At 40.2% G+C, this 15,034-nt stretch overlaps 1 non-coding gene across 1 annotated transcript; it reads right to left on the bottom strand.

The window, feature by feature from the left end:
* Positions 1-3,693: 3,693 nt before the first annotated feature.
* Positions 3,694-3,800, bottom strand: LOC125592115. Its single transcript, XR_007327965.1, has one exon. It is a non-coding gene; the product is annotated as a small nucleolar RNA R71 (small nucleolar RNA).
* Between the last annotated feature and the right edge of the window lie 11,234 nt (positions 3,801-15,034).

Here is a 15,034-nt window from a genome sequence, read left to right as displayed (position 1 = left end):
GCTAAACCATTCTTTGTTTCTCATCACTCGAAGTCATCAGTCAAACTTTATGATAAAAACCGTGGGAAGTTTGTTTTTATCGAAGAAACTGTAATAAACGTTTCGAGTCAAAGACGGCCCAAAGATACCTAAACGCAACTCGAAGTCCACTTACGATTTCTTAACCGAAAACCCATAAGCCTTATAATGGTTTATGCTCGGTTCGTAAGGCAAGATAAATGTCAAGTTTTCTCGGATAAATGTGAAGTTTCCGAAGATAATCACGAAGATCGGGAAAATTGGAATATCTCCATTTTTGAGCAATGACGGGTTAAGGGCAGAAGGGGAAATGCGAAAACTGACCTAGGAGCGAGTATATAAGAAGTCCTAGGCGAGAGGCACAAAGGAAAATTCTTTAAGACTTAGAACTCTCAGCACTTAGAAACTTTGAGGCATTATTCTCGACATGCTCTGTTTCAATGACTGGCACCCGATTACCAGACGAACGCTCACAAGCAGTTCGATCTCTTGGTTCACTCTTGAACTATGTTCGGCTTGATCCTCGAAAGGGGTACGTAGGCAGCCTTTCATAAGGTTCAGTCCAAAATCAATCAAAACCATTTTCGTATCTTTTATGTCTTCTGTTATCGAGCTGCGACTCAACTAGGTTTAAGGTTTTAGGTTGCTAGAACTAGGTAATTCGCTGACAGCCCTTGCGGACGAAGATTTTATAATCTCTTGTAATGATCGCAACGCTCTTACGTGGATTCGAAATAAGATCAAATCTTTCAAAGCTCGCTTTATTGTCTTTACATATTTTCCGCATTTATTTGGTTACTTTTCGTTGGCTCTCGCAGAGAATCTGGGACCTCTGGAAAAGTTAGGGTTTCTTGACTTTCCTAATTTTAACGGAAATCGACAGTGTGAATTTCGGTTCCCACAATCACCATACTTCACCGGAGGTATTATTTCTCTTCTTGGCCTGTCTCTGGCTATGTTATAACCTTCATGTGCTTCTGTAGTTGTACTACCACTGTCACCTTCTTCACTCTCCGAGTCGACATCTTCAACTTCAGCCTTTGAAGTTACAACTGCTTTTGTAACTTTCCCTATGGCTTTGTCAACCTCGGTATCAAGACTCACAGAGCTCGTTGTTTCTTACCTCTAGCCACGTCTTCTTTGCTGAGACGTTTCACTTCATCTTTAAACACTTTGTCCTCAGTGAATATTACATTTCTACTTATCACACACTTCTCTTCTTCTAGGAGCCACACTTTATACCCTTTTACTCCGACAGGGTAACTTAAAAACACTCCTTTTACTGATCTCGGCTTTAATTTTCCTTGATCGTTACGCACATAGACGATTGAACCAAACCTCTTCATGTGTTTATAACTCGGCTTCTTCCCTAGCCACAGCTCCTCTGGAATGTTACCGTCAATGGCTGATGAGGGACTCATGTTTATCAGATAAACAGCTATAGAGATAGCTTCAGCCCAAAACCTTCAAGCCCTGACTCATCCAGTAGACATCTCACTTTCTCCATTACGGTTCGGTTCATGCGCTCTGCAACACCATTTTGCTGAGGTGTGTAGGCATATTGATATCTTGAATATTCACATTGTTTTATCCATTTATTCATGTGCATTTTCATCATATAGATTAGGATTTAGCCATGTCTAGGTTGCATTTTGCATACATATGTCTCTATTAGGTATTGGAGTACCACATGGAGTTCCTGGAGACATTTGGGTACATTTGGAACTCAAGGGAGGTGATTAGAGTAATCTTTGGACGAGCACTGCCTGGAGCGACTTCCCGGAGCGACTACATGAAGTCGTTGTGACACACATCCTGGAGCGACCTGGCCAGAGCGACGTAAAGAGGTCGCTCGCGTTTCTATCGCGAGACACCCCTCCCAGAGCGACCTGGACAGAGCGACATGAATAGGTCGCTCGCGTTTCTATCGCGAGACACCCCTCCCAGAGCGACTTGCCAGAGCGACGCTCCGAGGTCGCTCGCGTTTCCATGGCGAGACGACACAAAACGAAACCCGGAGCGACCTCTCAGAGCGACCCACTGAGGTCGCTCCCGAAGCCGGGTCGACATGCCGAGGTCGCTCCGCGTCTATTTGCCTGTCGAACTCATGTTTTTCTAACGACCTTTTGTTCATTTCATTATGCACGTTTTTACTTTTCAAAACTTATGTTTTAAATACCTTTTTGTAGCCACCAAGAAAGGATCTCTTTTCTAGAGAACAACTAGTAAAACCTCTTTTGATTCAGATTTGATTGCTTTCATCTTGTGTTCTTGTTGATTTCTTATCTATTTCTCTACATCATTAATCTGAAATCCAATATGGGTTTAAGAGAAATCATAGAGATTAGTGAGTAATCACTTTTTGAATTCATGGGTTAGGGAGATCAAGGGTGATTAGGTTAGTTCTAGGATGTTTTAGTATAGATCATTCTTGTTCCTTGCTAGTAGAGTATTCATAATGCATCTTCTGAGTTGGCCACTCAAAAGTTGATCGATAGGCATTTCCCACCCACAAGGTGTTTGATGAAATGCCTGAGACAACTCTCCTAAGCTTTTAACGTACTTTACCAAAGATATTTGTTGTTAAAGGTGTTAAGATAGCCAATAGACTTGTTAGTAATGATTGCTTTCATATTATTCAACCAAAGACATTTGATGTTTGAGATATATTAGTAAATGAACATTCATCTAGACATAGAGTTTGTTTAAGATTGTGTCTAAGCTTAAGGTTGATAGTTTGATTGATCGTTTGCCATCCTTAGTTCGATACTTGATCACCCAAGGTCTAATCCCTATGCCCATGAGTTCTCTTTTCCCTTAAATAGAAAGTATCATTCTGTAATTGCTTTCTAGTATTAGTAGTAGTTTAAAACCCATCTAAATCGTTGGTTGCACTTAGATTAAGTGAGTACTTGCATTCTCGGTGCTTTGATATCCCTCAGAACTGGTTCGACAATCACTATACTACAACATTTGTCTTAGGAGCCTTGAAAACTCCTAACATCAAATTGGCGCCGTTGCCAAATTCTGAGCAGATTTAAACATTGAGATTTATTCACTTGCTTGCGACTAAGTCATTTTAATTTTGTTTTGTTACTGATTCTTCTTCTTCACCTACCTTTCACTTTCAGGTGTATGAACTTGAGGAGCAGGGGTCCATCAAACCTAGTTCCAATAGTAGCAGACATCAGAGCTTTCGAGAGGGAGTGTGCTAGAGCTAGAAGAGAAGAAGAACAACAAGCCCACTTGCAGAGATTGGATATTGATATGGCAGATCGACCGCAAGGGGCAGAACACCAACCGCGGGCAGCTCGACCCATTGGTACTTATGACCGGCCCAACATTCATGGTCATAGACTGGGAATCCGAGCACCGGCCGTGGCAGCCAACAACTTTGAGATCAAATCAGGACTCCTCAACGTGATCGAGAACAACAAGTATCATGGCTTGGCTCCAGAGGACCCATTTGATCACTTGGATAGGTTCGACAGCTACTGTGGGTTGTCAAAAACCAATGGTGTGTCTGAGGATGCCTTGAAGCTGAAGTTATTCCCTTTCTCTTTGGGGGATAAGGCACGTCAGTGGGAGAAGTCTCTACCTAGCAACTCTAACACTACTTGGGATGAGTGCAAGAGAGCATTCTTGGAGAAATTCTTCTCATCCTCAAGAACTGCTAAGCTGCAAAATGAGATCTCCAGTTTCCAACAGAAGAACTTGGAAGGATTCAGTGAAGCCTGGGAGAGATTCAAGGGCTACCACGCTCAATGCCCACACCATGGTTTCTCTAAGGAGAGCTTGCTGAGCACATTCTACCGTGGTGCTCTTCCTAAGTACAGGGCCAGACTGGATATAGCTAGCAATGGGTTCTTCTTGGGGAGAACTGAGGAAGATGCAGAGGAGCTGGTTGACAACATGGTAAAGAGTGATTCAGTCTACAGTGGAGACCACGACAGAGGCAGTCGAACAGATGATAAGCAGACGAGGAAGGAGTTGAAAGCTCTATAGGATAAGATAGACATCCTCCTTGCTGATAAAGCCACACAAGAGCAGCTGCACTTTGTTGGTAACCAAAGCCAAGAGACACCACCTGTTGTCCATGAGGTTGAGGGTTTGGAAGGTCAGGAAGAGTTGTGTTTCATCAACAACAATGGTAGCTGGTACAAAAAAGAGCCAAACTTTCAGTACAACAACTACCAACAGAAATCCTATCCCAACAACCAACACAATGGTTATCCGCCTAGAAACAACCAGCAAAGCAGCTATCAGCCTCAGAAAAACCCCTCGTCTGGCTCCTCTGCTCCTCAAGAGAGCAGCACTGATACCTTACTGAAACAAATCTTGGAGTCTCAGACTAGAAGTGAGAAGCATGTTGGTTATGAGTTGAGGAACCTTCATTCCAAGATTGATGGGAGCTACAATGAGCTCAACAACAAGTTCTCACATCTTGCTTCTACAGTCAAGAATTTAGAGAATCAGTTTGCTTCCATGAACACTCACCAGAATCGCCAGCAAGGATCTCTACCTGGAAAATCTGACCAAAACCCCAAGGAGGCCAAAGCTATCACCCTTAGGAGTGGTAAGCAGTTACCTCCTACAACCCTTACCAGGGATGCTGAGAAACTAGGTGAGGAGGTGGCCATCAACTTAGATGATGAAGTGGTGATTGTTGATGAGAAAATCAATGATGAAATCTTGGAGAAGATTGTGGAAGCTAAAGGTAAAGGAAAGGTTGGGGAAGAAAAGAAAACAGTGAAAGATGGTGAAGTTGTTGCTCCAGCAAGTGAGAATTCTTTTGTTCCTCCTCCCTATGAACCCAAACTTCCATTCCCTGGTAGATTCAAGAGGCAGCTGCTAGAGAAGTACAAAGCTCTGTTTGAGAAGCAAATGAGTGAAGCTCAGGTTGCAATGCCCATCATCGATGCTTTCATGTTGATTCCTCAATACAACAAGTTCCTGAAAGATGTTGTAGCTGCAAAGAAGAAGGAAATGGAAAGCATGATGATTCTTACCCATGAGTGCAGTGCCATCATCCAGAGGCTTGATGTTCCAGAGAAGTTAGAGGATCCAGGATGCTTCACACTACCTTGTGCTCTTGGACCTATGGTATTTGAGAAATGTCTCTGTGATTTGGGAGCTAGTGTCAGCGTGATGCCTTTGTCTGTTGCAAAGAAGCTTGGATTCACTCAGTACAAGAAGTGTAGACTCTCTTTGGTGTTAGCTGATCGTTCAGTGAAGTACCCTGTGGGCATCTTAGAGGACCTCCCTGTGAAGATTGGAAGGTATGAGATACCTACAGATTTTGTGGTGCTTGAGATGGGCGAGAAGGCTTAAGACCCATTGATTCTTGGAAGGTCATTCTTAGCTACAGCAGGAGCAATTGCTAAGGTGAAAGAGGGCACAATTGATCTCCATTTGGGTAAAGGGCATGTTCTCCACTTTGACATCAAGGGGAAAATGAAGAAACCAACTGTGTTCGGTCAAGCCTTATACATTGAAGAGATGGGCACTCCTGCTAATGAGCACCTTGAAGAGTTACCACCTGAGGACGACGAGAAGGGAGCATCTCCCTCTACTCATTCCCCATAGAAGGTAACCCACTACTTTCCCTTGTATATATCATTTCGTCTTTGCATATTAGTTTTCTCTTTTTGGGTATCTCTCTCTCTCTCCTTGACAACACAGAGACTGTGTCATTTAAGTTTGGGGGAGGTACCAAGTATTTGATCACGTTTGCTTTGATGATTTTGAGTCTCATGCACTGCATTATACATATATATTTGCATTAAAAAAAATCATTTAGTTTGCATCATTTGCATTTCTAGGAGAGTCTAGAGCATATAGGTTGCATTTACTTGCATTGGGAGCAATGATTTGAAATGCCTTGTAAAGAACATTACTTTGCACCTGAGTAGCTTATGCACCTCTCAAAAAGACTTGTATGCTTCGAGCCTTGAAAACTCTTCCTGAAACTTGTTTATTGCTGAAACTCAGTCTTTGAAGCCAACTACAACCTTATTTGAACTGAACGAACTTAATGCATCTTGCTCATGGTCTCTTGTGTACTGAATCATGGATATACACACTTGAGTTGTCACATCCTTTATGCCAATCTTTTTTGACAAACTCTAGTGGTACACCATTCCCAAAATCCCTTCCTCCTTTTAAGCTTTCATTATTTGATGAGTGAGGCCTTTTTCGGAAAGCCTTACATGTGCATAATGTTGAGAGTATCGGGAACGACAATGCTTGGTCTTCATTCTTGCTAAATTAGGCACTCTATTGTCTAGCTATAGGTGGGGTGAGTGTGGTGACTATGGTTTGGAAGCATGAAAAGTTTGAAGGAAAAGAATAGACTCTTTGTGTTTAAATGGATAATCTTATTGGAATTAATTGATAAACGTCTAGCTCGAGTTTATGAAAAGTCTTGGCCCCCGAAAAAAAAAAAAAAAAAAAAAGAGAAAAAGAAAGAAAAGGGGGCTAGCAAAGTTGTTTGGAGCTAAGATTTGTTTAGAAATTGATAAAATCCTTTAAAGATTTCAAAGAAAAAGAGTTTTATGTGCAAAGTATTCTTGGGATCTTTTGGTGAGAGATGAGAGTTGGGTTTGACATTGGGAAATGAATGTGTATCATATATGTTTGGGAAAAGGGTAGAACATGGAGATTGAGCATTGTATGCATGAGTTGATCCCTTTCTTAGATATATTATGTGCAATGTCAAGGCTACTTGTCTTGAGAGTATACCACCTTAAATATCATATATCTTGAACTCCTTGACCCACTTGAATAAAAGCCTTCCCTTACTCAACCAAATGATTTGGACCAATTGACCATTTGCAAGAATTCACTTGATGCTATGCTTAATGAACTTGAGAGTTGGCTGATTGGCATGTGTGAATGCATGATGATGAGTGTAGGGATGAAAAGAGTTGAGATAGGCCTAGAGAAGCTAGAGTATAATAAGAGAGGATGTACTAATGCTGAATTTAAATGTTGATTTGAGTGCTTTGTGTGTTTTTTTTTTGCTATGAGCTCCCACCTTCAAACCTCTCTCCCTATGAGTTCTAGAAAGTTCACTTGAGGACAAGTAAAAGAATAAGTTTGGGGGAGTTGATATCTTTCATATTCACATTGTTTTATCCATTTATTCATGTGCATTTTCATCATATAGATTAGGATTTAGCCATATCTAGGTTGCATTTTGCATACATATGTCTCTATTAGGTATTGGAGTACCACATGGAGTTCCTGGAGACATTTGGGTACATTTGGAGCTCAAGGGAGGTGATTAGAGTGATCTTTGGACGAGCACTGCCTGGAGCGACTTCCCGGAGCGACTACATGAAGTCGTTGTGACACACATCCTGGAGCGACCTGGCCAGAGCAACGTAGAGAGGTCGCTCGTGTTTCTATCGCGAGACACCCCTCCCAGAGAGACCTGGACAGAGCGACATGAAGAGGTCGCTCGCGTTTCTATCGCGAGACACCCCTCCCAGAGCGACTTGCCAGAGCGACGCTCCGAGGTCGCTCGCGTTTCCATGGCGAGACGACACAAAACGAAACCCGGAGCGACCTCTCAGAGCGACCCACTGAGGTCGCTCCCGAAGCCGGAGCGACTTGTCAGAGCGACATGCCGAGGTCGCTCCGCGTCTATTTGCATGTCGAACTCATGTTTTTCTAAGGGCCTTTTGGTCATTTCATTATGCACGTTTTTACTTTTCAAAACCTATGTTTTAAATACCTTTTTTGTAGCCACCAAGAAAGGATCTCTTTTCTAGAGAACAACTAGTAAAACCTCTTTTGATTCAGATTTGATTGCTTTCATCTTGTGTTCTTGTTGATTTCTTATCTATTTCTCTACATGATTAATCTGAAATCCAATATGGGTTTAAGAGGAATCATGGAGATTAGTGAGTAATCACTTTTTGAATTCATAGGTTAGGGAGATCAAGGGTGATTAGGTTAGTTCTAGGATAATTTAGTGTAGATCATTCTTGTTCCTTGCTAGTAGAGTATTCATAATGCATCTTCTGAGTTGGCCACTCAAAAGTTGATCGATAGGCATTTCCCACCCACAAGGTGTTTGATGAAATGCCTGAGACAACTCTCCTAAGCTTTTAACATACTTTACCAAAGACATTTGTTGTTAAAGGTGTTAAGATAGCCAATAGACTTGTTAGTAATGATTGCTTTCATATTATTCAACCAAAGACATTTGATGTTTGAGATATGTTAGTAAATGAACGTTCATCTAGACATAGAGTTTGCTTAAGATTGTGTCTAAGCTTAAGGTTGATAGTTTGATTGATCGTTTGCCATCCTTAGTTCGATACTTAATCACCCAAGGTCTAATCCCTTTGCCCATGAGTTCTCTTTTCCCTTAAATAGAAAGTATCATTCTGTAATTGATTTCTAGTATTAGTAGTAGTTTAAAACCCATCTAAATCATTGGTTGCACTTAGATTAAGTGAGTACTTGCATTCTCGGTGCTTTGATATCCCTCAGAACTGGTTCGACAATCACTATACTACAACATTTGTCTTAGGAGCCTTGAAAACTCCTAACATCACATATGTCATGTGTCTCTCAATCCCTTGCTTCCTGCAGAAGCCATCAAACTCAGCATTGCAGAACTCAAGCACATTACCAGTCCTCAAGCACATCACTTTCTTACTAATCTGATTCTCAACAAGTTTCTTCCATTCGTAGAACTTCTCAAAAGCTTCACTTTTTAATGATAGGAAATACACCCACACCTTCCGTGTAAAGTCATATATGATGGAGAGAAAATATTGCCTCCTCGAAATACTCAAAATACTCGAAGTAACATTCTGTGATCCCCACAGATCGGCATGAATGTACTTGAGAGCCTCTCATGAATTGTGCTTTCCAATGTTAAATCTTAACCTTTTATGCTTCCCCATTACACAATTTTCGCAGAAACTCAGATCACTGATCCTCCTCTTGTCAAGTATTCCCTTTTTCACAAGAATCTGCAAGTTCTTCATACTCATATGTCCCAAACGTTTGTGCCATAGCGCGGTCTCATCGTTTGATTTCTTTGACAGAGCACTGTTACTTTCACCTGCAACCACAGTCTCACCATCCAACAAATACAAAGTTCTAGACCGAGTTCCTTGTAATGCTAACTTTCCATCTTTGTAAAACCGAGTTTTACCTCAACCACCAGCATGATCAAAGCCTAGTCTATCCAAGGTTCCAGTTGAGAGTAGATTCCATTTGAGTTTAGGAACGTACCTGACATTGTTTAAGACTTTTATTGTCCCTCCATAAGCTTTGATCTTGACTGATCCAACTCCTTGCACATCAACTGTGAAGTCGTCTCCAAGCTTTACTTGTTCTGAGCTTACTTCTTCAAAAGTATCGAACCAGTCGCGTCTCGAGGTCATGTGATATGAGCACCCTGACTCGATAACCCATTTTTCTTGGTGCCACGAATCAGAGACCATTAGAGCATCAATCACCACAGCTGCTTCTGCACTTTCGCCCCCTTCTAACTTCTTCTTCCGTGCAAAACAGTCTGCTTTCTTGTGAACTTCCTTCTTGCAGTACCAACAAGTAATCCTTGAACCCGAACCTGATCTTGATCTGCCTTTCCACTTCTTGTTGCCCGACTCTATCTTTTCAGATCTTCCTCTTGCTACCAATGCATCACCACCCTTTGTCGTATCACTGAGGTCCTGTTTTTCTTTCAACTCTACTTCTTTTGACTTTGCAGCATTCATGACGCTTTCAATGGTCAATGAATCTCTCCCATACTTCAACCGTTCAACGTCTCCTTGAGTGAGTTGTACTGTGATGGCAAAGAGTTCAGTAGAAAGATCGCTTGAACCTCTTCTGTTACGTCTACCTTCAAGCTACTCAATCCAGATACAAGCTTCAAGAAATAGTCAATGTTCTGATCCACTGACTTCGATTCCACCATTCTAAACGTGTAGAACTTGTGTTGCATGTGGATTTGATTAGGAAGAGTCTTTTGATTGTATAACCTCTCAAGACCCGTCCAGATCGATGCGGTGGTTGTACAATCATCGAGCTTTCGTAGAACATGATCTCCGAGATTCAAGATCAACATGTTCATCGCCTTCTCAGCTCGCTCAAGTCGTTTGACTTCGTCTTCCTTCAATCTTTCTTGATACGCATCTGGATCTTCTTTTTCTTTATCGGCTTCGGATCTGGGATCGAATCTTCAAGAGCATCCTTCAATCCTAAGATCGATAGGTGAGCTAACATCCTTTTCTTCCACATCGAGAAATCACCTTTTCCATCAAAGATCGCAACCTCGATCTTCGTCATCGAATCACTCATCGAGCTTCAACGCGGCTCTGATACCACTTTGTTAGGATCTTCAGCTCCGATCAACGAACAATGACTTAATTATTCTACTCGATCTACTCTCTACTCACGCAAAAAGAAAGAGCGAAGAACACAAAAGAAAAGTACACAGGAGATTAACGAGTTCAGGCCCTCTGAAGAGTAACAACCTTACGTCTCGAGCTGATCGAAACAGCTAATTCACTATCTCTCGAATAATCCCTCTCTTGCTCACACTGAATGTAGCTCACAAGAGAGAGGGGATTAACCACATAAGGTCTTTATATATCAGGGACTAATTACACATATTAAGTTGACTAAACATGTCATAAACCATGAGCCTTAACCGCCTTAATTGAACCGGACTTCTTCCTCTTCAATCCAGCAGCTCAATTGACTATACCAGTCTCGGTTTAAGCCTAACCAGATTGATTCTCATCACCAAAGCTCTACAAGAATAAACCTTTGTGTGTCCTTCTACAATGAAGGCAATTACTTTGAATTTACCAATTACTGTACGAACCTTAAGCGTATACAATATGAAGACTACAAGAATCTGACATAACTGAATCCTGATATTTTGATGAATTGAATTGCAAAAATTAAGGTAATTCTCTCTTTCATGTCGTTTGTGTAAACAAGATCCTGATCTTATCTCCCTTTGCTTGTGAAAATTTTGAATTTTGATGATGAAAAAGTTTGCCTTTGGATCTGTTTATCCGTAGGCTGAGAATAAAACTCTAGAAAGTGAATTATCCAGTGCTAAGAGCATAAACTGCTCCAGGTATTGTTTTCTTTAAGTAACCATGCACAAGTTATGTTCTTAGAAACAATTTATTGCCAAAGTAACCCAATACTTGAAGCAATTTGTGTTCTTGCTACTCTCTAAGAAGGGTACAAACTTGTTCTTAGCACTAGCAAGTTCACTTTTTAAAGGTTTCTTCTCATCCAGTGGAAGAAAATAATCAAAAGAAAAATTATTTTCACAATCAAAAAGCATTTTTTCATAATCAATGGGCGGCTACAAGGCCAAGAAAGCAAGATAAGAAGCAGGCTTATACAAACGACATGAGAGAGAGAGAGAGAGAGAGAGAGAGAGAGAGAGAGAGAGAGAGAGAGAGAGAGAGAGAGAGAGAGAGAGAGAGAGAGAGAGAGAGAGAGAGAGAGAGAGAGAGAGAGAGAGAGAGAGAGAGAGAGTTGCATGCACTCAATTCATCAAAAGATTGATGATTGAGTAGGCTTCAAATATTTCAGATTCCTTATGAACTCCATATTTTCGACACTTAGTTCTTGGAGTGGTAAATGGACATTACTCGCCACTGCTACGGACACCCTTCCCTTCATTCTAGAAGACACAAGAAGATTTCTTCTTTATGTGCATCCTCATTTTCTGAATTGGTGAAGATTTTTTCCCAATTAATTCATTGTATCTTTATAGGCATTCTCCTCAATTGTGCATATGTCAAATCACCTCAGCTTACCATTTCCATATTATATGGGTAGAGAGCCAAGAGCCAAAATCCATAAATGTCTGGTCATCTTATATGTTCCACGCCGTTGCCAATTGATCGACCATGAGTATGTGATGATTTTTTCTACTTTAGGCTTATGACTAGGATAATATATGCGCCTTGCGCAGGATGAGTTAATATAATTAAAATTATAAACATATAGTATTGACAAATTAAATATTAATATCTGATATATAATCATCTAAGACTTGCGCTACAGGATGAGTTTATATAATTAAAATTAAAAAATCATAGTATTGACAAATTAAATCTGATCAGATTTTTTTTATGTATACAATTATGTTTTCTTTATATAATCATCTATAGTTCTGGGACCATTTGTAATCGTAGTTGTAGACTAAAACCTATTTTGAATTTATCATGGACAAAAAAGATTTCTTCTTTATGAGCATCCTCATTTTCTGAATTGATGCAGATCTTTTCCCAATTAATTCATTATATCTTTATAGACATTCTCATCAATTATGCCTATGTTAAATCACCTCAGCTTACTATTTCCATTTCCATATTATATGAGAAGAGCCAAGAGCCAAAATCTATAAGTGTATGGCCTTCTTATATGTTTCACGCCGTGGTCAATTGAGTATGTGATGAATTTTTCTACTTTAGGCTTATGATTTGATCGGCTAAGAGGGAGAGAGAAAAAAAGTCTATAAGTCTATAATGAGATTAACATGGAAACATTTTTTATTAATTATAAAAAGCTAATTGTTGCCCAATTAGCAGCCATTTTAACATTTTTTTGCCATCGCCATTTTAACATTTAACTACAACCACACACTACTATATATATACAATTCATTAAATATATATTTTTTATTTTGAATAGTATTTTTAAAATAGACATAGAAATATGCCATTACAAGAAACACACATGCTTAACGAGAAAATTTAACGAGGAAAAACAATACTCGTAAATTTACGTCGATTTTACGAGGAACTTACGTGGAAAACTAAAGTCATCATTATTTCCTCGTAACGTAACGACAAAAGTGTTTCGTCGTAAAGTGGATGTAATTTGACGAGTATTTTACGAGGAAAAACTATTTCCTCGTAAATACGACGTAAACTTTGCGTGTTATTTACGAGGAAATAGTTTACGTGTATTTAGCGAGGAAATTTTGAATCCACCAACTTTGTAGGTGTTACACGTTTTTTTTTTGCCACCTAATTAATTTTCGTCGTAAATTCATAGGAAAATTACAACTACCAGATTCGAAATTTCCTATAAATATGGATGTTTGAACATCATTTTAAACACACCAACAACAAAAAACGTGAAAGAAAAAAAATGGCTGGCTCTGGGACTATTTACGAGTTGCGGAAGTGGATGTATATGCATAGAGATGCTAACGGGAGAGTGACGAAAGAATACCTTGCGGGTCTGGAGACATTTATGCATCAAGCAGATTCAACACCGCTCGCCCAAGAAACTGGTAAGATGTTCTGTCCTTGTCGGAAATGCAACAATTCAAAACTAGCAAACCGTGAATATGTTTGGAAGCATTTAATAAATAGAGGTTTCACGCCAAATTACTATATCTGGTTTCAACATGGAGAAGGTTTTAATTATGATCAGAATGAAGCTAGTAGTAGTAATAGCAATTTTCAGGAAAAAGAACCGGTTGATCATTATTTGCATAATGAACATAGTTACCATCAGGAGGAGATGGTAGATTATGATAGGGTTCATGATATGGTAGCTGATGCATTCGTATCTCATGATGAAGATGAAGAACCTAATATAGATGCAAAAAGTTTTACGAAATGTTAAACGCGGCGAATCAACCACTTTACAGTGGTTTTAGAGAAGGTCTCTCTAAATTGTCGTTAGCTGCTAGAATGATGAATATTAAAACTGATCACAATCTACCTGAAAGTTGCATGAACGAATGGGCGGACTTGTTTAAAGAGTATTTGCCGGAAGACAATGTGTCTGCTGATTCTTATTATGAGATTCAGAAACTGGTTTATAGTCTTGGGTTGCCTTCGGAGATGATAGATGTTTGCATCGACAACTGCATGGTCTATTGGGGAGATGATGAGAAGCTAGAAGAATGTCGATTCTGCAAGAAGCCACGATTCAAGCCGCAAGGACGGGGACGTAATAGGGTACCGTACAAAAGGATGTGGTACCTACCAATTATAGACAGATTGAAAAGATTGTATCAATCAGAGCAGACTGCTGGAAAGATGAGATGGCATGCCGAGCATACTCAGACGGATGGTGAGATGACTCATCCATCAGATGCAAGAGCATGGAAACATTTCAACAAAGTACATCTGGATTTCGCTAGCAATATCCGGAATGTGTATCTCGGACTATGCACATATGGATTTAGTCAGTTCAGAATGTCAGGGAGACAATATTCATTGTGGTCAGTCTTTCTTACACCATACAACCTGCCACCGGAGATGTGCATGCAACGGGAGTTGCTATTCTTGACCATATTAATACCTGGTCCGAACCATCCAAAAAGGTCCCTGGATGTTTTCCTACAACCACTGATAAAAGAGTTGAAGGATTTGTGGTCAATAGGGGTGAGGACGTATGACTGTTCAACGAAGAAGAATTTTACGATGCGAGCGATGCTTTTGTGGACCATAAGTGATTTTCCTGCCTATGGGATGTTGTCTGGATGGACTACACATGGGAGATTAGCTTGTCCATATTGTAATGGAACGACAGATGCGTTTCAACTGAAGAATGGTAGGAAAACAAGTTGGTTTGATTGTCACCGTCGATTTCTTTCCATTGGCCATCCTTACCGAAGAAAAAAGAATTTGTTTAGGCACAAAAGGGTTGTGAGAGACACTCCTCCTCCATATCTAACTTGAGAACAAATTGAAGCGCAAATCGACTACTACGGAGCTAACGAAACAGTTCGTTGGGGTGGTAATTGGCATGTCCCTCGTAATATGCCTGATTCTTACGGTGTTCATCAAAACTGGCACAAGAAGAGTATATTTTGGGAGTTGCCATATTGGAAGATCTTCTTCTGCGCCACAACCTCGATGTGATGCATATAGAGAAGAATTTCTTTGAGAACATCATGAATACAATATTGAATGTCCCAGGGAAGACAAAAGACAACATAAAATTGAGGTTGGACTTGCCGGATATTTGCTCAAGAAGCGAGTTACATATTAAA

The sequence above is a fragment of the Brassica napus genome, chromosome C8, assembly GCF_020379485.1.
Source record: "Brassica napus cultivar Da-Ae chromosome C8, Da-Ae, whole genome shotgun sequence".
In the NCBI taxonomy this organism is placed as follows: Eukaryota; Viridiplantae; Streptophyta; class Magnoliopsida; order Brassicales; family Brassicaceae; genus Brassica; species Brassica napus.
Note: the sequence above shows the minus strand (reverse complement) of the source record. Positions and strands in the feature narration are given on the sequence as shown.